Source organism: Dermacentor albipictus, chromosome 7 (assembly GCF_038994185.2).
Source record: "Dermacentor albipictus isolate Rhodes 1998 colony chromosome 7, USDA_Dalb.pri_finalv2, whole genome shotgun sequence".
In the NCBI taxonomy this organism is placed as follows: domain Eukaryota; kingdom Metazoa; phylum Arthropoda; class Arachnida; order Ixodida; family Ixodidae; genus Dermacentor; species Dermacentor albipictus.
The window spans coordinates 55,242,925-55,264,793 of NC_091827.1; the positions used below are offsets into that span (position 1 = coordinate 55,242,925).

General features: G+C 43.9%; 1 protein-coding gene and 1 long non-coding RNA gene across 4 annotated transcripts in view; both read right to left on the minus strand.

Annotated features, from left to right (window-relative positions):
• The window catches only part of LOC135906758 (uncharacterized), a 308,457-nt gene that overhangs the window by 272,829 nt on the left and 13,759 nt on the right, over positions 1–21,869 (minus strand). The gene's annotated exons all lie outside the window — the stretch shown is intronic.
• On the minus strand, positions 7,537–17,342 carry LOC135906755 (uncharacterized). Its single transcript, XR_010565831.1, has 3 exons — positions 16,748–17,342; positions 14,773–15,021; positions 7,537–10,718 (listed from the first exon to the last, which is right to left on the minus strand). It is a non-coding gene; the product is annotated as an uncharacterized lncRNA (long non-coding RNA).

Consider the following 21,869-nt stretch of genomic DNA (forward strand, 5'->3'; position numbering starts at 1 on the left):
ATATATATATATATATATATATATATATATGTACAGCATGATAGGTGTAACGTTAAGGGATAAGAAAAGAGCAGATTGGCTGAGGGAACAAACGCGGGTAAATGACAGCTTAGTTGAAATCAAGAAAAAGAAATGGGCATGGGCCGGACATGTAATGAGGAGGGAAGATAACCGATGGTCATTAAGGGTTACGGACCGGATTCCAAGGGAAGGGAAGCGTAGCAGGGGGCGGCAGAAAGTTAGGTGGGAGGATGACATTAAGACGTTTGCAGGGACAACATGGCCACAATTAGTACATGACCGGGGTAGTTGGGGATGCATGGGAGAGGTCTGTGCCCTGCAGTGGGCGTCACTAGGCTGATGATGATGATATATTTCTGAGGCCAGTCGTTTATTGCGTTCGTGGTACATTAGGTTTGTATGCACTGAAAGGCTGCCTTAGAGTAAATAATGTCCATGGTTGTAGTGGCTCCTGTTTAATGAAATCAAGTGCAGCAAGGAGCGCCACAAGTTCCGCGCCTGTCGATGTGGTCACAAATGAAGTTTTTAATTTGATTTGTTTAGATTTTGCCGGCATGATGACTGCTGCAGCAGAGCTGTTGACTTTTACCGAACCATCTGTGTAGACACGCTGCCAGAATTTATGCACGTTGTGAATGTGTTCCAAAGTTGCTTGCTTCAAAGCTTGCAATGGCGCTCTCGCTTCCTTTTCGATGCGTGGAATTGTCAATTGCACTTGCGGCCGGTGCAGACACCACGATGGGTCTGATAATCGTTTAACAGGTGTAAATTGTGATGGCAAGTATATCTGATGCCTTGCAATACTTTTGGCAAAAGTTGAATGTGGCCCCTTTGCTGGCAAGCAAGCTAGTGAGAAGGAATCAGTCATGTTTTGTATGTGTGCTCTCAGAACATCTGTATCAACGTAGACTGTCAATGGAGCGTCTCTGTTAATGGCCACTGTCGCAATCAAGGACGAAGTTTTCGGGAGACCTGGACACGTTCTGAGTGCTTGTGCTTGCACACTCTGGAGTTGGCGTGCAAGCATTTTCTAGTACAGGTAAGCTGTACCGCAGGAAACCCAAAACATTGCTTTGTATAGTTCCAACACTGCCCCCGTATGCAGAAATGCAACTTAAGTCGAAGCACATGCTTGACTTGATTTAGATGACGCCTGGCGTTAACATGCCCAAAGACGCTCACTGCGTTTCCTTCGGCGCGTTCCCGATAGGCGTCACTTAGATCAAGTCAAGCATGGGCTTCAACTTAAGTTGCATTTCTGAATACGGGGGCGATGGTACTGTCGAGCCCCAGGACGTCCCGCCGAGAAACGCAAGGTCCACAATGGCGGCCAAGCGCTTTGTCATGTACGAGACGTGAGGGCTGCAAGCCAAGTATCTATCAATGATGACGCCAAGAAATCGGTGCGTTCGTCTGTATCGTACAGTTTGATCATTAAGCCGCAAAACATATGGGGCCATTGCTTTCCAAGCAAGAGCCACTAGTGCACATTTCTCAGGTGAAAGCTCCAGGCCTTTCCTTCTTAGTCATGTTGACACGGCTGTTGAAGCGTTCTGAAGTCACGCGCGGACTTGTACACGGGTCATTCCTGAAGCCCATATGCAAATGTCATCTGCATATACGGAGAGCTGAACGGTTTGTGGTAACGAATCGGTGAAGCCAACGAGCACCAGGTTGAACAGGGTGGGACTGAGTACTCCGCGTTACGGTACACCACGACTGGTATAGCTAGACGGCGTTTGTCTGTCCTCAATCCAAATAAAGAAATATCTTTCAATCAAATAGCTGCGTATTCAGCTAAATGCGTGTCCACCAATCCCTACCACTTCTAAGGCGTCCAGAATTGCATGATTACATTGTCGTACGCACCTTTAACGTTAGTGAATAAAGCCGCAGTGATTCGTTTCAGATGCTTCTGGCGCCGTACATGTTACAAGGTCAATAACGCTGTCTATTGACAAACATTGATGTCGAAATCCAGCCATTACCTTTGGAGAGATGTAAAATTCTAAGTACCATTCTAACCGTGTAAGGATCATTCTTTCCATTACCTTGCCGACACAGCTGGCAAGTGCTATTGGACGGTAAGATGACAATTGCAATAGAGATTTGCTAGGCTTGAGGATTGGAACAAGGCGACTGGATTTCCACGTGGCAGGGACCAGGCCGTCACGTCATGATGCGTTGTATAGGCCAAGAAGTGCATCTCTGGCCTCTTGAGCAAGGTTTGCAAGCGCAGAGTATGTGATGCCACCGGGTCCTGGTGACGAAGATCGCCTGCACTCAGCAAGTGCAGCCTCCAGTTCTTCGATGGAGAAGGGAGAGTCCATAAGAGGATCTCGGGAGCAAGGGGGACAATAGGAATAGGTGCTCATGGTGAATAGGTGAACGCCGGACCTGTGATCCTAGTGCAGCAATTGTCAGCTACGTCGACTTCTCGGCGTCCTTGATGGAGGGCTAGAGATTTAAATGGACGGCGCTGTTCGAAGTCCGCGGACAGTTCACCAGACAACCGAAAGAGGCTTACGCGAATCGAGACTCACAAAAGGATTTCCAGCGTTGATTTTGCAGTACAGCAAGGCGTTGCTAATTCTTTTTTTTATGCGTCTGACCTCAATAAGGTCATAAACCGGTTTAGTCCGTCTGTACCGTCGCTCCGGTCGCCGGCGGATTACACGGAGGCCCTGTATTCCCGCATCAAAATTTGTGCATTTTTCCAACAGCCGAAATGAACTCATGCATCCTGCATAGCCTTGGCAATTAGAATTTCAAGTGTGGCAAAGAATTTCAAATGTCTTCATGGCATGCCTATTCCATAAGTGATTTAAACACGGGCCAATCTAATGTTTGTTTAAAATTTGATAGAACGGATTTGGCCAGGCCTTTTATCTTCAAGTAGGTAAGAATGTGGTAGCTTCCGTGCGTTTGTCTCTGCGAACCAAAAGACGCGGCGAATTCGGCTTCGCGAGACAAAAGCTCTCAACTACTGTACGTCCGGCCATGCAGAAACATGAGACTGCCATCGTTTAGACAGCAAAGTTCATGGTTATAGGCATAGGAAACGAGGTTTCTTCCTTTGAAATTTACCTTGATACTTCCCCAAAGTGAATGATGTGCGGTGAAGTGCCCAACAACAATCCATGGACCTGGAGTCGCATCTATAATGGCACATAGTCTCTGTCTATCGAAACGACTCGATGGTGAAAGGTAAGCGCCCACTAAAGTAAACGAAAGTTTTTTCACCGTCAAACAGACATACTGATTACTGTCATGTGCCCGCACTGGATCAACAACGTAAGTCAGTTAGCACCGTATGTACATGATCACCTTGTGAATTTCATTACAAGTCGATGACACATAGGGTTCATAGCCTGAGATCCAGACGGGATTCTGTAGGTTTGGTTCACAGAAGACAATAATGGGGAATCAATTGGTGAAAACATAATAGCAAAAAATTACAAATACGGTATTTCACTCCACAGGCATTCCATTGCAGAACAGACGCTTCCCTGACTCGTCTGAAAAAAAGATGGAGCCAATTGAAATGAAGGATACTTCAACACTGTAGTACTGATGAAACTGTAGAGAATACTCGTTTTATAACAGGATGTATAGGAATGCTCATGGGCATCATTGTAATCTCATTTTATGTGTGTCAGTATGTTTCTTAAATTATTATTCGGTTTGTCTTGTGACTGATCAATCAAGATTTTGGCCTTTTAAGAAAAAAAAATGCTTCATTTGAGTAATTTGGCGACTACAGATTACGCCCAGTTCACCAAGCACAAGTGCAGGAGCTGCTTATGAAGGAATCGAATATTGCCCACATGTAAGTATTACAAATGCCTTCTAACGTGACCATGACTCTACATCGTGAGCGCTTTCACACTATTGGGAGAAGCACCAGCACTCTCTTCTGAAGTAGTACAATCTCTATTAGGAGTACAAGCACTCTACCTGGGGAATAGAAACACTCGGTTTGGAGTAGAAGCACCTGGTACGGTGGAGTACTATTACCCTTGTAGGGAGAGTATTAGTACTCTGCAGAAGAGTACGAGCACTCCGTTTTGGTGGAGTAATACATCTGTCAGAGAGAGTTATTCTACTTTCAACAGGAAGCGAAATATGGTACAAACAGATACTCCTTCGAAGAGATTTCTCGGAGCTCTCTCTGTTTTTAGAGTGTAGATGCACACATATTCGGTTACTTTGCTAACCGCGATGCACATACATTCGATAAATATGCTTCTGAAGCTCATGTATTTCATACGTCATATCTGACTTTCATGTCATATGCATACATGTCATTTATGTCATTAATGTAATCACATCACATTGTCACATTATTTAATTCATGACATTGCATGTCATGTTGCGTGATACGGAAAAGGAGGATTGCGATGTTGAGTATTAGTCAGCATGGTGCGTGGTAAAAGATGTTTAATCTGTCTAGTTTGGAGGAAAGAGTGGCTAAGCATTCTTACAATGGTGATCATGACTTATACGAGTCGAGTACAATTTTTGTTTGTTTGACTTGCGGACAACACGATGTAACTGTCACATTTCAGCTGGCGCAAGATGTTTGGAGCGCATTATTGTAGTGTTTTCTTTTAAACCAGCTGTCCATAAATACGCGATGAGTGATCATGCCGTCCTTTATAGCCATGTATATGTGCGAGAGCATAGTAAATTTGGTATAATCTACAATCATTTTCGTGTTGCTGCTTATTACCATGAAATTCGTAGCTGTTTATCTCTCGCCTCAAATCCCCAGCGTTTGCTGTTTTCATTCCCACCCACCCCAGCTTCTTTTTCAGAGTGCACTGTAAGTCCTTTCTGCATATTTCTGTCACTTGCTGTATGCAGGAAGGGGGAAAGGCTAATCTAGCTATCTTCCACAAGTTTTATCCTATCCTGCACCATTAAAGATGTATATCAGTCATGGAAATAAATATTAGTATTTTATAGCATTATTTTATACTACTAATGGTAGTCTTGTTTGGTGCATTTATTCACCTGCTTGTCTTTTTACCTTTCTTTGTTCCCTCCCACTGTAGTAACGTAATGGCACTGTGGCCACTGATAAATAAACAAGCTCGGTCTCGTGAATAGTTGATTTATATACCATTGCGAGGTCCATTACTAATTTTTAATGAGGAATTGAATAAGCATTTTAGTCGTATTTTCTTGCGCAATTCAAGAAACGGAACAGCGTTAAACCTGACTGTAGTTCAGTTGCAAAATCGAGTCGTAAATTCGCTTTACACAAACTGGACAGAAAGGTCTTGCACTCGTTCATGAGTGTTTTCGTCGCAATGAGCGCAGGGATCCCAGGCAATATAGACGACTCAATTTCCAGTCTAATCAGGCTAAAATAGGCTAAAACATCAAAATATGGAGGAGCTTTTAAGGAAACTTGTGAAACACGGAGGCACATTTGTTAGCATGAAGGTGGCACGACAGGTTGTTTGAGACAAATATTTGTAGTTGGTACCTTCCAGTCGCCAAGTGCATAACATGTATCTAGAAAACTTTCTTGAGACAGGGGAATGAAAATGTTTGTCTCACAGATAATCATCCCCCATTGTTCGTACCAATCCAGGATGTTACAGCGGTTGTGAACCATCCTTCGGGGCTGGTGAAAAAAACAGTCCACAGATAACATATGCTGCTGTGAACATCCCTGCCAAGTTTTGCAGTCGCGCGCGGCCCGTGGAGTTCACAAGCGAAGCGCGAAGCCATCTTTTTTTTTTTTTTTTTACAAACACTCTTTTCCACAAAAGCCAGCTACCCACTTTTTTATGGGCACTTTATTTCGTAATATAGTAGATTCTCATACCTGGCTGCTATCGTCAAATAGCTTACATCAATCACGAAGGTTGTTTATCGGTGTCGTAGCGGTCCGGTCTCGCCAGTTTCGACTAGTTTGCAACAAGCCACTTAAGGTCATACCGCATGCACACTTGCCAGCGCAAGCTCACTCTTTAGCGCTCCAGGTTAGATGCCTTAGCAGCCCTTCCCTTCATGTTCAGCTATTGATCACGCTTCAAAATGCGCGAGTTGGATGTAGCTGCTATCGGTCGGTCAATCTAGTGCAGGACAAAGCCGGTCCACGCCACATAGCAAGGCCAGACTCGAGCATGTGAGCGCCAGCACGCACTCAAGCCCCGTTGTGCACTAACCAAACACTGCGAATACGCCCTGAAGTAGCATGTAGCTGCAGTCAACTACGTAGTATAGATACTGCGCCTGCTGTGGAGTGCTGCGGCGAGTCAGATGCCTGAGCGCATGACGGCTCGTTGAGGACAAACGGGTTTGGCGCGTACTAAACGCCGAAATCAGAAGTAGCGCCGTCTACGTGGACATTAAAATTCACATTTGGACTGTGCGCCACAGTGACGTTTAGTAGGCAAAGGGTCTTGAGCACGCCTCCCTCCGCTGTAGCCTTCGCAATGCAAGGAATGCAAGCACCGCGAACATGACATTTGACTGCCAATAACTGCACTTTTAATGAACCCATTGCAGTAGTTCTTGCAGCAAATTCTGAAATGGCTTACTTCAACTTCAAACACATTTCTTCACATTGATAAAAAGTGGTTCAGGGCCCCATCAGGCTGTCGCTCAGGTCAGTTCAGTCACTTGCACAGGTATTATGTTTTTATAACTAATGCTCGTTTTCATCTAATAAAGCAGAATATAAAGAAAGATACTGAGGAGCGCCAAAGAATGGCAACCAGTTATTCACTGCTTTACCAAGCTGCGGTTTACCACTGTTCCTTTCATCTTTGGCTCAAATTACATGAAACACCTTGAAGTAGGCGATGAAGGACCACTACGAGTGTAGGTTAAGTGCACAAAAACTCAAGATCATTTCTATTGACCAAGCATTTGATGTGATCATTTCCCGTAGATCTCTTTTCAACTCTTTAAATACTAACTTAGAGCTGACGAGAAACCTTGAAAAAGTCGAATACTCGGACTTTATGCGCTTAAACCATTATTACGGGGCATCATATTGCCTCCAGATTATTTTCGACTTCCTGGAGTTTTTTACTGTGCAGTCAATGCACAGAACGTGAGCGTCTTTGCATTACAACTCTACTGCAATACGGCCAGGCAGGCTGCAATTCAATCGACGACTTCGTGCTCGACAGCGAAACTACACAGCCACTAAGCTACCACAGCTGGCTGCGTTGAAACCTTTGCTATGTTATTTTACTGCCACATAACGCGTAGTACAGCCGGCTGCTCATACGTTACGCTGAACGCAAGCTTATCTATGGGATTAAGTGCCCGAAGTGCCTCGCTTGGCACAAGCAATCACAACTCTCAAGTTTCCTAGCAGGCTCGAGTGCTTATGAAATAGGCCTAGAGCCCATGCTTAGAGAAAATACTGTCGCCATTAGAACTATTTCACTTATAGCCATAACAGCATGTTACAAAACAAATAACCATAATAATAATAAAATATGCAGAATATGCTTTAATGAAGTAAGCACATTAAAAATGAGTTATTCAAGTAGCTGGCACATTGTGGAGAGAAAAAAAACAAAGGAACAGTAGAAATTCCATGAAGACATGTATGAGTACTAAATTACACATTGCTGCAAACAGCAGTTGGAGGACAAAAGAAAATAGCTAGGTGTTACATGACCGACAAGAGGTATCAGTATAACACCGGTTCAGGAACATTCCGTATATCATTTAAAATGTGTATCTTCATTTATTCCATATTGTACTGAAATTATGTATTTGCAGAGCATTGTGATGGTACTCAGTTTCCTGTTTTATAGCTTTTAGTGGCACATTGGCCTCAATGGGTTGGTAAATATGCTTGTCTCTGAAATGACATCACTAAAAACTACAAAATGGCTTCTTCCAAGGAGAGCCTAAAGGTATGCATGGTAAATATATAAGTACAAACGCTCACATCTCTAATACTCACCTTTGAAGCAGCTGAAGTTCATGTGGAAACTGACAACACACCCCATGCATACACTGGAGACATCTTCCTCAAACCTGATACTGTGTGTTGATTTCTTATGTTAAGCCTAGTAGGGCATATGTATGCGATCATTTCAACTTTGCTCACTTTCCCTGGAGATCTGATATTCTTTGTTCAGCAAAAGCATTATTTCTTTTGAAACTTGGGAACCATTAGTTTTTAAGCAACCTAAATCCAGTAGTCTAGCGACTGGATTACCAGAATTACACACTATAGTGACAGTCACCACAAGGGACTGCCCTAATTGTGTATTACAGTCTAATGACTGTGGTAGGATAAATATATAATAGAAAATGGTAATAGCCACAGGCCCCATCCCTGATAAAATGGGCAAGTTGCTTCATCACCCACCCTTTGAAAACATGACATCTATGCCGTCTTGGCGCTGGGTACTTAGTCCCAATATATGCGAAAATGTTGGCAACTGGCTAGTTCTCAGACAGATAACTGGCAAGCTGTGTATGTCCAAAAAACAGCGTATTTTATGTAGCCCTTAAATCAATTCACTGCTGCTATATGTGCATGAAGAAAAACTAGTTTCCAGCACAAAAATCTGCACACCAACCAAACAAACATAAAGAAAGGATTGCAAAGCTCAATGCCTTGCATTCAACACCTAATTTCAAACAAAATCACTTACAGGGGCTTTTCAAAGCTTTAAAGCCCAATTACTAATACACTGCATACAAACTTTCTGCTGAGTGCTCACAAGTATAAAGAAAAGAAAAGGTCACGCAGATCTTTCTGACACAGCATTTAAGCAGCAGCATAAAACAAGTGGTCACTTTCCAACACGTTTGAAGGACATAAGCTTTGTGGAAAATAAATGCACATAATGAAGAAAAAAAATGCCAGGCTTCTTTTTGCCTTCTAGTGATAACATGGCAACGTGATAAAGCTGAGATGACCGTGGACATCGAAACCATCTGTCAATGAGCCCAATACAATGATACTAAAGTAATTTGTAACTATGTCCCGGAAAGCATGTTAGATACATGTTACATAAACAATGATTTCAGTTTAGGCAGAAACATCATACAGAGTTATGCATGAACAAGGTATACATTATTATGAGAAATATAATAGGCTTGTCTCTTACTCCAAACACAAATGACGTAAGAGAGTGGTGAGGTAGTTTTCAGTTATTAACTACAATTAACAATAATTTCTGCAAGAGCTCTTTTAGTGAAGAATCTAACTTGTAATCACACATTCAAAACAGAAGTGAAAACTTTCAATGCTAAATAAACATCACGCAATTTATTAAATAAACACTTTGAGCACCTGCAAAAAAACGAAACTGAACAATTAATTTTACACCAAATCTTATGAACAAAATATTTCACATCACGTGAAGATTATACACCAAACTTATCTAGTGGTGAGTGAGGCAATCAGCATCATAAACCAGGTGAGAATACCATATGCTCCATCAGAAAGGAATGTGAGCTATACATGGTTGTACCATGTGCCTTTGTGATGACTGCTTCAGAATACTTAGGATAATTTACTGCTTCCTCAATGCTCTCTGCCCAAGCAATCAAAATATTCTAATACATGGCATTACAATTATTTTATAGAATTTAATAACATACTTCAATAATAAAAATTTTCCATGCCACAATTGAAGTTGGCTGCTACCTAAAGCATAACAATTTTTGTCTTGAGTCTACCAAAAATCTGCCATGAAATGAATTGCTGTTGCACTGACCCTTTCTGTGCTGTTGGAAAATAAAATTAAATGTTAACTCAAAAAGCAAATATATATCAGTGAAAACTTTGTTTCTTAAAACTGGTGGCCCAGAAAGGTACCAATAAAATGTTATCTTTTTATACTGTGTGATTCCAATCTGAAGGTGCATACCACCTGAAGCCAATATTGAAGAGGTACCTAGTGAAGTTTTGGTAATAAGCAAAATGGTACATAAATTTTGATATCTGATACTGCTGTCAATTTAGGACAGAAGAGGTATTTCATGTTTCAAATATACATTTCGATCAGAGCTATCGTGCGAACTATATATCACTTTTCTAGCTAAAGCACACTCCTATGAAACTGAAAATCGAGATGCAAGTGTTTGATTCAATATGTAGGTGATCAAGACTCCAATAAAACCATTCTATGAATATTCAGCAGAGGCAATGCTGGTACCCCAACTGCAGTGAAACATAAAGCTTTCCAGGATGTACTTTGCCCCTACAGACACATCGCTTGGCAAAAAACTAGGCTGTTCTGAGTACTTGCACTTCTGCAGGTAATACTGCAGAAGTGGATATACTCACACCAGCGTAGGTTCTTGCGGATTCATTTTTGTTTCCGTGCTCTCAGCTGTCGTGTTGAAGCTGGAACATTTCTGGTTCGCTTCCTACGAGATGACTGGCCTGAGCAGAATTGCCATGGACGGGCTCTTTTTTGTGGCAACTCATTCAATTGAACGGCACACGCACCGTTTTCTTTGTCTACGTTTGACAATGTTGGTGTCTGTTCAGGAACATGTTCTGCCTGTGGGAGCTGAACTGGACCTTGCTTCGTAAGCTGTAGATTTGTAGGAAATGTAGATTCACAGGGCTCAGTTGCTGTACTGGGCCCCACGACGGGCAAAGATGTGCTTGAATTCACATTCTCCGAGTCTCGAACATGTTGCGGGCCATTCAAAGTTTGGGCAGCATCCGGTACACTTGCGGCAGTTTTCTGGAAGGCAAGTAAGTGTGAAAATCATTGAACGTGCATAATTGATAGCACTTTCAAGTAATGTCATGCTCACTGCAACTTAAGCGTATTAACATATGCTCATGCATGTGAATGCAAAAAATGTATCCAGGACCTCTGGTAGGGCAACCTGGTCATGTATATGCTTTTAGGATCAATTTACCACACACTCTAAGCAATGAAATACAATAGAACCATGCAAGACCTATTTATTCTGTTACCCTCTAAACACCGAGTACTCTAGTAGGCTCTGTAAATTTCCAGTGCAATGCACAGCTTTTTTATAATATATGTAAGTTGTAACCTATCAACAAAACAAAGACATGCGTTAATCAGGGTGTCTACCAAGTTGACATTTCGAAACTCCCTTAGTTTTCCAGGTTTTCCCTGAGTGCGCTTGCAAAATTCATGTGTGACACAGAACTTTGTGTTATGTCAAGACAGGCTGATACAAATGTTAAAAAATGAAAACACAACTTAATCCAGCTTGAATACCATGGAGTAGTGCTTACTTTATTCAAAAAGAAAACAGAAGAGACAGGTTAGTAAAATGCACAGCAAATAAAATATTTTCGAAAAGAATGATAAAGCCCATTGCAAATTGAGTCGAACATTTTCAAATACAAGTAAAAAGAGATGCATACAGAAGCAAATATTTTCGAATATGAGCTAGTTCTATCAACTGATAGCAAGCTCATTAGTATGAGGCCCGAACTTTGTCACATGTGATTCCCTCTCAGCAGCTGGAAAGTCAACCTCAACTATCCTGACATACTCTCAACCCGCGCACAACGCCTCAGTGTTGCATTTGACTACGTTAAGAAGTTTGCTTTGGATCAGGGACACCTGCATCTCAGCATCAGCCAATATTTTGTTTTTTTTAGCCCAAGCTACATCAAAGAAGGGGTGGCACACCTCCATTTCCATTCATTCCTCAATGCGCCTGTCCTTTGTGTTCTCGTCCTCCTTCCACCACGCTTCGCCCCGCGGACTATTTGAAGCATCCTCTTGATCTGTTGTGCAGTCAACGTCCAATTTTTCGGACTCCCTAGGGGCCGCGGGAACGTCCGAAAAAGCGGGCAGTTCAAAAAATGAATGCGTGTGTTTTACTGCCCTCAAGGGCTCGATTCGCCACAGGCACGTCCGAAAAAGCTCTGAAGCCTTACCAGTACACTTATTAGGCATATTATTGTTCCTACTGTGACCCGAGACGACGTGTGCACGCGTGCATAATTAAGGAATGCATTCTGTATCCCGCGACAATTGCCCCTTCACACGCTTGTTAAGCTACACCGCAGTACTTTGCGTACGCTTCACCGCGTAACATTTCTGTACTAAGGCGAAGTTGACTTCGGAAACCAGCATTATGCAACGCGCCGTGCTTTCCGAGCTCTGAAGCCAATCACGAGGATTACAAAGGTGGAGTCGGTGCCATTGCCGACAGCGGCGAATTCATTTAATGAAAGACACGCCACCGAAATGCAACAAGCTTAATAGCGAACGTCGAAGCAGCTAGGCCTAGCGTTGCCGCGGTGGTAGATATCTCCGTGCGTGAGCGCCGGTTCGAGGCGGTGAGATACTGAAAATGGCGGTAGTGGTGGCTTTAATTCCGTTTCAGACCTGCGGTCACGGAAAATGTTCAGAAAATCGGATGGTAAAGGGTTCTTGCGTCCGAAATTTCAGACGTTCTTAAATACTGACTCTATGGGGTACGCGGTGCCGCGAAGCCATCCGAATTATAATAGGGCGTGTCCCCAAAATCGGTCATCGACTGTACACTGCAAGCTCCTCCAACCGACGACACGGCGTCAAAGTCGATTCCTCTCTTACTCGGGCGAGCATTAGCGCGACTTTTGTTCCCTTTCAAAAAAATTACAGCTCATTTTCCCTGATAGAAGCAGAAATTCCCTGAGTTTCCCTCAGTACTTCCAGATTATTCAAAATCCCTGAGAATTCCCGGTTTTCCCAGTTAGTAGACACCCTGTTAGTTAAAGAGCATTGTATTCCACTGGAAGGCGCACGATGGCAGTTAACAGTGACTAAAATTTAAATATTAGAGAAATTGCTCGGATAAAATAAAGTGGCACTCATGGGCAGACTTGTCCATATTGCGCACATTTTGTACACAGTTAAAGTTTCAATGCATGTTTACGGCAAAGATAAGCTTAAATCAATGAATACAATGATGCATGTGTAATCTTTTGGCGGATGCATAAATTTTTTTTTTGTTACTGAAGTACGGCTGTCAGCTACGAGAGTTAAAAATGCATTTTAATCAATAGACCATCCCAATCAATAAGATAGCAAGGGCAAATTTTCACCATATGAAGAATGCACAGCAGTTTAACCGTTACAGTTTGTGTTGCAGATGTATAATTTATGCAGTTAGACCATCTGTAGAAATTGACAAAATGAGAGAACCTTTTTCAAAGGTGGCTAGTGCTCGGAAACATGAAGCAACTAAATATAGCGTTGTCTTCAAGAACAATGGTTCTTGAAAGTTCAATGCACCAAGGTTCAATGCACCTACTGAATTGTATTTCAATTTCAGTAAAAGGTCTTGAAGACTATAAGTGTGAAAAGTTGACCCCCGAAATAAAAATGAAGCAACCAGAAACTTTTGTAAGATGCTAAGGAAATATCAAAGCGAGAAGAGTTTAGAAAACTGTTGAAATGACCGAGTGTCTGGGTTAAGAGAGCCGCTCTCACAGAGAACTGAGCTCATCTATATTATTGCACATGCGCACGCATCACTGGAGAAAATTGTGCGCAATATCTATATACAAATAGACAGTAGCGCTTATTTATACCAGATTTGTATATTGATTTCATAAGCAGAGATACATCAGAAGAGGTTATAGCTAGAAAATTAGCTCAGAGGGGCCTAAACACAAGTTAATGCAGCCAGGAATTTAATCGAACAAGATAGGTTATTGCCAGGCAGGAGTAGAATGAAGTTGGATGTTGCACAGCAAGGATAACTGGAGACAATTGAAAGAAAGCCTTCTCAGATCTTCGGACACATATCATTTAGGCTAAATTCCAATGGTGCAACAGCACCTAGAAAAGCCTTAGCAACAAGCCAATTCTAGGCATTGCCAAGATGTGCGAAACTATGCATTACGGGATGATATCATGAAGGTCCATTCCATTAAAGGTGCTGTACATTTGTGCATGAAGGTATCTCATATTGTCACCCTCACTATTAACCTCTTTTTTCGCTATTTCTCTCCCCCTGTAGATGGCGACCGACTACAGCAAACACTCGTTTCTCTTAATAAAATATCACGGCTAACACGTAAATAATTCTGCGATGCGTATTGAAATGACAGGCGGTTGAATTTTCGCTTTCATTTCATATAAAATGCAATAGCTTAGCCAGCATAAGTCCAACTGTCGTACGTTGTTTTAAGAATATAATTCACGTAGGTCCCAGAGTATTGTCAAATGTTAGGTGTTTTATGGTCTTAATTTTGGACAAAACATTTCGAAAAACATGCACGTGATTGTCTCAAGTGCTCCGCGCTTCACAGTAGGATCTAAGCATGAAATAACCTGCAATTTTCATTAAGATGCAGACGACGTAAATAGCAAAACTAGCTAAATAACAAGGCACATTCTATTAAACACTACGTTGTCTTTGGATATGACATTAGATTCATGGCAACCTAAAGAGCTGCAAACAATGCACCTCTCTCTGTGCCCTTTTTTCTGTTTAAGATTTCTTGCTGGCAAATCTTCTGTAGTTTTGCAGACTTGTCTATCTCATTTGTGCCCCATTATCTGCTCAAAATTTCTGACCAGTGCACTGAAATAATATCATGAGAAGAACAAAAAATAACACTGCTACGCTTTTCTCCAGAACGAAAATACTTTACTCAGAGAGAGACTCCTTGTTGATTACGAGAATTAATTTATTAATGTAAGCAAATATGAAACATCGGACACTTCCATTTTGTATTGTATTTGCATTTGAGGCCACAGGTGATAACCTAAGAAATGAGGAAACTGGAAGCTGTGCGCCACATAAACATACCTGTTGTGACACTTCGTTTGCAGTCTCTGGACAGACTGGGTGGTGTCTCGGGACAATGCTGTGATTATGCTGTACGCCCCCACGACGACAATGGAGCTTCAGATGGTCGGTGACACTGCTGTGTGCCATGGCCAGCCCACACCCAGGACAGGAGACAGAATGGTAACCGCACTGTGAGCGGAAGTGCCTGAGAATCTGGCACATGGGTCCAGCAGCCTTGCAACCATTCGATGCATTCCAGCAATGAATCTGCGAACAGGATAAAGAGCCTTGGTGTTATTAGCAACCAATTCTGACAATAATGACACCAGGGGTGTGACTCGAGATCGTTGTTCGAAGCGCGCCACTGCGTGCGATTGGCTTAAGCCGAGCCGACTCTGCGCAGTTGACGATGTCGGTGCCCCTAAGCCAATCGCGTGAGGCGAAACTGAACACAAACGGAAAGCGTGTTTCGGACAGTGATCTCCGATCGCGCCCCTGGTTGCTGTAGTGGGCAGTAGCAGCTAAATGGTAAGCAAGAAAATATGGTTACCGTCCTTTGAACTAAACCGTGACATTTTTTCCCCAAGAGGCATCAACAATTGTTGAGTTGTACGAAAGTCTCTCATATGCGAAAACTTAGACATAAGTGCAGCACTTGTGGTAGTGAACTACTTGTGGCAGTAAACGCATCATTGACTACTGCAATATCTGCAAGATACCTCGAGATATTTTCTTGGACAAATTCACCAACGATTATGATGCTGCATGCTGTCGTATGCACAGCCAAAGCCTTATTCACATCCAAATGTGAATGCCAAGCATTTCTGCCCTCTCGCTGTGTCTTCTTGTTTGCGCTCTTCCAATAACCTTGCGCAGTTTGTTTTTCACTTGTGAGCAGCAATGAGTAGCAGCACACGGAGAGCTTTCAGCGACGTTGACCATAAGTGTTGTAGGTTTTGCCAAAGCAAATGGCAACACGGCTGCTGAGCGCCAGTTTGGCAGTTCTAAAACAGCATGCAGTAATAGCGGGCAGAAACAGGAAAAGTATAAGACACAGATAAAACTTTATTAACGGTCCCATACCAAGTGTATTTTATTTAGCTGCGCCTTCTAAAAAAAAATTGCCCAAAACACTCAAAAACATCTCAAAACACAAGTTATTGCACTATCTGCGGGATCGGCCCACGTATGGAGAGTGCTTAACGCCTGCTTCACCTCTGCCGCGGGTCAGCCCGGCATATATTCAGGTTCGGCCCACGAATGGGCCTTTGCGTTTGACGCGTGATGCGAGGAATGCCGATTTAAACCTACAAGGCTCGTGCCTGCGCGCTCCCACGTGGCTATATCGGCTTGGCTGACATCGTTACGTATTCTTGTGAAGCAGCCAGAGTACCGATATTTCTCTGGAGAAGATATACCTTTACGTGCTCGCGCTGCATTTCGACGCTTACGATCTGCCTCGCACGATCTGCGGGCGCACCGGCAAGCGCGCGTATGGGTTGGTCATGTTGGCAAAACTACACGTACGCTTACCGCAGCATACACCACTTAACCCAATAGAGAACACGTAGCAACTTCGAACTGTTAACTGTAGGTCGAGAGTATGTGTAAGGGGCAAAAATGATTGTGCAAAAGCCATGGGCCCTGTTGCCAATGTAAGAAAATAGCCCCAACCAACTAACGAGCGAAAAAAAAATATGATGAACAAGCGAACGAACGAATTGTTTTCCTTGCCGAGCGCGCCACAAAGCCCACGCGCAACAGCTCCCACAAGGTTGCGGAAAAGCAGTCACGCTTTCCCTCAGCGCCTTTGTATACCACACCCGACTAACGAGCCGACCAAGTGCTGCCCGCCGCCAACCACAAAAACGGGCGAAAGAGGCGAAAACAGCTATTAGCTTAAAAACAAGAGCGGTAAGTGTTCGTACCAAATCGCCATTCCTGTTTCTTTTTGCATTGACAAGCTGTGAAATTATATAGTGAAACCACTCACCTTCCTTTGCTTCATACTGTCAAAAGAAAGCGTGATCCAGGTCTTCTCAGTCGGCAAAAACTTGTTTCGATCCAGGGCACACATCGGTCCCATCCTGCGCAATCCTTCATAGCAACGCCAGCAGGCCAAGTGTACGCAGGGCAGCAAATAGAGACCGGGGCAGGCGATGGAACAGAACGAGCATGTTGCGCTGTTCGGTAACGGCTCCACAAACCATGTTTTCCTCCAGTCCAACGCAGCACCGAATCCCACAAGCGTGTACGCATTCCCTGGCGCCGACGTTGCGTCCGAAGGAGTTGCCATTGCCGTTTGCCCTCTTAGCTCCTACGCGTCAATTTCAAATGGCAGCCGAGTTTTCGACAACGACGGAGCTTCTACGCAACTACGATGCGTGTTCGTCCTATCGGGGTTCTTGTTGCAAGGAATGCAGGCGCACGTTCGCGTATGCGCAGTGAAAACTAGACGTCAAGAAGTCTGCAAACTGGCACAAGCTGACAAGCAGCACAATACGTGCGGTAACGCGCACCAAACGATAGCAAACGGCCAACGGGCCCACGACACAGTTTCAGGAACAAAGGGCGGCAGAAGCATTCGTCTTCCCTGGGGTTGGTCGGTGTAGCCAATGGTGTAGCAGCTGCTACATGATTGGACGACGAAATGCCATTGTTGTCCAACTGGTAAGCAGCGGAGCTTATCTAGAATGGAGAGTTTCGGTTCTGTTTTCATTGACATTAAGGAGCAGAAGTTGCTTTCGCAGCTTCCGGAGATCGTCCTGAAGTTGAAAAAGAATGATGCGCGATTTGTTCGTTTCTAAATAAGAGCCAAAGAAAGATCGTAAATAGACGACATTAAGTACGAAGCTCCGCGCAGAACAAGTAGTATAACTTTAATTATTACGACAGGACCGTAAAAACACAAGTGCAAGAACACACGCACAAGTAGCGGAGCAGAAGGATCTAGTTAAAGACGCGAAGATTTACGATCAGAAAAACAGCGCATGCCTTCAACACCTGTTTCTGTACTTATGTTACGTCCAACTTTATTCTGCTTTTAATAGAAAAATGGCTGGTCAGGTGTTTGGTAAGCAAATCAATAAAATTATATTGTGCAAAAGAGTAATAAAGCATGACCCCCGAAGAGAAGTATTAGCGTTTTGCTGGATTTCCCTGGGGACCAATGTAAGCTCGGTCAGTAATACCAGATGACTGTTTTGTCACTCTTTCAGCTCCGATCGTAAAAATTTTCGCGATCGCGAGGAAACTCAAAGAAAACAGGATACTTCCGTCCAAGCACAAATGCAGATTATATTTGGTTCGCAATATTTTTATCTAATTACACGGAATCACTTTTGTCAAATTAAATATATTTTGCAATAGTTATTTCCACCCCCTTAAATAAATAAGTATTTATTATTTGCCAGTAGGTCCGCCTGCGCTCAGCGGGATTAGAAATTAAACAAGCTTTTGATGCAGTGTTGCTGGTTTATTGAACTGTGAGCACTTTCGTGGATCTGTCTTCAAGCGAATAGCTTTCTTGGGGTCTTTCGCTCGGTTTCCTGGTTGGTAGCCGGACTTTGACCACCTAGCACTCCAAAGGCGCCGATGGAAAACGCGCGTTCTCCCGTACGTACAACCCATGCAGTTGCGCGTGATGCTTGTCGCCGAAATGCAGCTCTTTGAGACACACATTGTCGTACTAGATCCTTGAGGCCTCAGAACGGTTTACATGAGGGACTAGGGAAACACATCGGTTCCCTCTGTCCACGGTCTTCCGCCAGTGACGGCTACGATAGAGGAGGACGCTAGTCTCCATCTACGCCGGTGCTCCAAACAGCCGGAGAGAACACACATAGGACGAACTGGCCTATATGTATAGCCTCCTATACTATCGCTCCAGGTGCATTACTTAACGACTCTTTTTTTCTACGGAATTACGCAATGAATAGCAGAGAACGTGATGTAAATATCGTTACCGCAATAGATTTACGCATTCAAGCGCACTTTCCTTTAGTAAGGCAATCCGAGTTCTGCAAACGTTTGGATATTCGCATGCATTGAAAATCATGGTCGACAGCTTCTGAACAATTTTATATGAACTCATCAATGTCGACAAACACGGTCATAACCCCGTCAAACTCGGCCGTTTTACAGTAACAAGCACTGGAAAACGTTGTGTGCCAGTGTTCTGAGTTTCCTGTAAAAGAAATATATGCCCACGAAGATCAAGTAGTGTTAAAAATATGGGATTTGCGAAGGGAGATACCGCACTTTCGCGATTCTAAGCACCCCCCTCTATTTTCGCGAGAAAACTGAGAAAAAAGTTTGCATGCGAATCTAAGCACCCCTCATATTTGTTAGGAAGAGCGTGTAGCCAAGGCCGCCAAGCGCGCTTGCTCACTATGTAATCGAGCCGTAGCCGTCGGAGTCCCGAGGTGGCACGGCATCCGCGGCTCGAGTACGCCGTACAGCCGGACTGTACGGCTGTACAGTGAAAGCTGCAGAAAGCGTCCCCATCAGCCATGGCAAAGTGAATTTCGGACGCAGGGAAGCGGGTCCAACTGGACGTTGTGGTCAAATCGTAAGAAGTACTCGATCCCAAAGCACTTCGACGGAACGAAAGACGACCTGCTGTGGGATACCGAGAGCGGCGGTTCAAGCTGTGCGACGAAACCGAGTGGCAGTGACAGTAACTGAGCATCAGACACAAGCGATGGGTTCACTGACTGCGCCGATTTTTCTTTTGAATGTTTGCAAAATAAAATGTTACTTTTCGCACCCGTATCGTAGTGATGTCGCAGCGAAAAGAGGGAGGCGGGGGGGTCATTCTAGATTTTTCGAATCTAAGCACCCCCCTCACTTTGGGCATCGCGATCGTGAAAAAAAGGGGGTGCTTAGAATCGAGTAAATACGGTATCTAGATAAATTCTAAATTGTGCTGATGAATTATAAAGTTATGTAGCCGTTTGCCGCAAGTTTGGAAGTGTAAAAAACGCTTACAAGGTATACCCGGTGTCAAGAGGACCAAGAATGGCAGAAATTTTACATATAGAGAACATAGGGGCCATCGTATGGGTGACGTGCATCGAAAGGTTAAGGCAAGCCAATCAATTTTACAAATAAAAATATTTGTTAATTGTTTCCTTGTGTGTTTTTGTTCATAATTTTCATGCGTTACAAGAGGCGTATCGCTTTTTTTTTTGCCGGCTCGGTGAACTATTCAGGGCAAACTGTTTCCATTTCGTTGAGGTATAACAATTATGTGTTGAGCTACGTAAGCAGCAAGTATAATTTGTTTAGGTTATTACAGATTTTGCATAAAATTTCTTATTGAAGTGATTTACGGTCTACCTATCTGCAAAGCTTGGCGGAGTCCTAAAAGAGCTCTAAAAGACACCGGATAAACATTTATAGAAAATTGGAGGCTTTGACTTCTGATGTGTGGTGAACATAAATATGTCTTGCTTAATCAAGTATACTGTAAATAATTACTGAACTATTCCGACGTGCAGAACGTTTATTCGCTATAGCGGGTCGCTTGCTAAATAAAAAAACCGCATCTACCGAGAACATGTATTAATATGGCCTAAATATTTATAACCGCACTACCCACGTGCCTTACTTTGATATGGCTATATAAGCGGGAGAAGTAATTATCCGATCACATATGTGCCGCGTGCTTAGGTGAAGCCTTAGTTGCGCTACGCATGACGCAATGAGGGCTAAATAAAACTTCGCACGCGTCGTTCAGAGAGGCGTACGTAGCTCGGCAGCGCACTTGCCCATCCGAGTGGGAGTGGTCACATTGAAGACAGCTCACTCCGCCACAGCACCTATAATTCATCGAACTCAAATCGGTCCTCATAGTGAAACTACAAGGCTTACAAGTGTGTAAATTGATGCGGACACTTGCGGTTCCTCGGCTATGGCTTCCATGCACGGGACACGTGGAGGCCCTAAATGGCGCGACACGCCTGGGGCAGCAAGACTTCAGAAGGATTCCGATCCTCACTCGCCTCCTTTGACCACGGCGGGTCGCGTAAGTTTTAAAAGGGAACGCAAGCGCAGGAGATTGAGGCATGCGCAGGAGCCCCAAGCATCAACGAGTGCGACGGGGTCGAGCGACGCAGCGCAAGCCTCGGGCGCCACGGGACGGAACATATCCGATTGCTATGGAGGTAGCCAAGGATACCAGCTCATCAACCTGCACCAGGAGTATCCCTGGATGCTCCTGGTGCAGGTTGGTGCTTGGTGTATCCAGCAACCCCCTCGGGTTGCTGGGTACACCAAGCAACCCGAGTGGAGGCCTCCAGTCAGATCATATTAGGCATGAGGCCGCGTACCGCACGCACTGACTGTTGGTCATACAGTGCGGTTCAAATCCGTCTTTCATCGACAACGAGTTCAGTCATACGTGCGATGCGTGTGACCAGTTGTAGTTCCAGAAATATTCGAGGCCAGCAACTGCAACCGTGGCGCGGGTTCTACAGGGGCAACTTTCAGGAGAGGGTGCAGCCAGATGTGACCGTCACTGCAGCTACTTGAACAAATACACATACAGGGACGGTTACGACAGGAGCAACGGGTACCGATACCGTCCGTACCGTACCCATTTCACCAAGCTCGGCCCAGTCGAAGTGAGGTTCGTGTCCCTAGAGTTGCTGTACATGAAGATACGACGGTTGCGGCATGCAGGGCTACTTGTAGGACCTCATGGGGCAAGTGAGTAATGTTCCCGTCGACGTAAACAAGGTTCATGTAACGTACAGCGTTAAACTATTCCATTCTGATTTTATTCCAATCTCCAGACGTCAAATTTACGTAACGGCTGAAGCAAGCATCGGGTGGTTGCCAGAAGCGTTTTCCAAATGCCCCACCAAACGCTCACCTCGTTTATAGATCACTTTTTAGTCTGGCTTCAACGGGAACAGCATTACCTACCTTTACAGGTTATTCTTACCTAATAAGCTGAGAAGAGGCTAGGAGCACGGAGAAGTGAAGAGCGTTTTGGTGAAGTCGAGCTAGAGTCTTTAAAGTAGATAATAAGGTGAAGAGATCAAACGCGAAGCACAAAGTTCGCAGGTTAATTTTAGCATTTGCATTAAGTTACGTATCCAAGCACACCG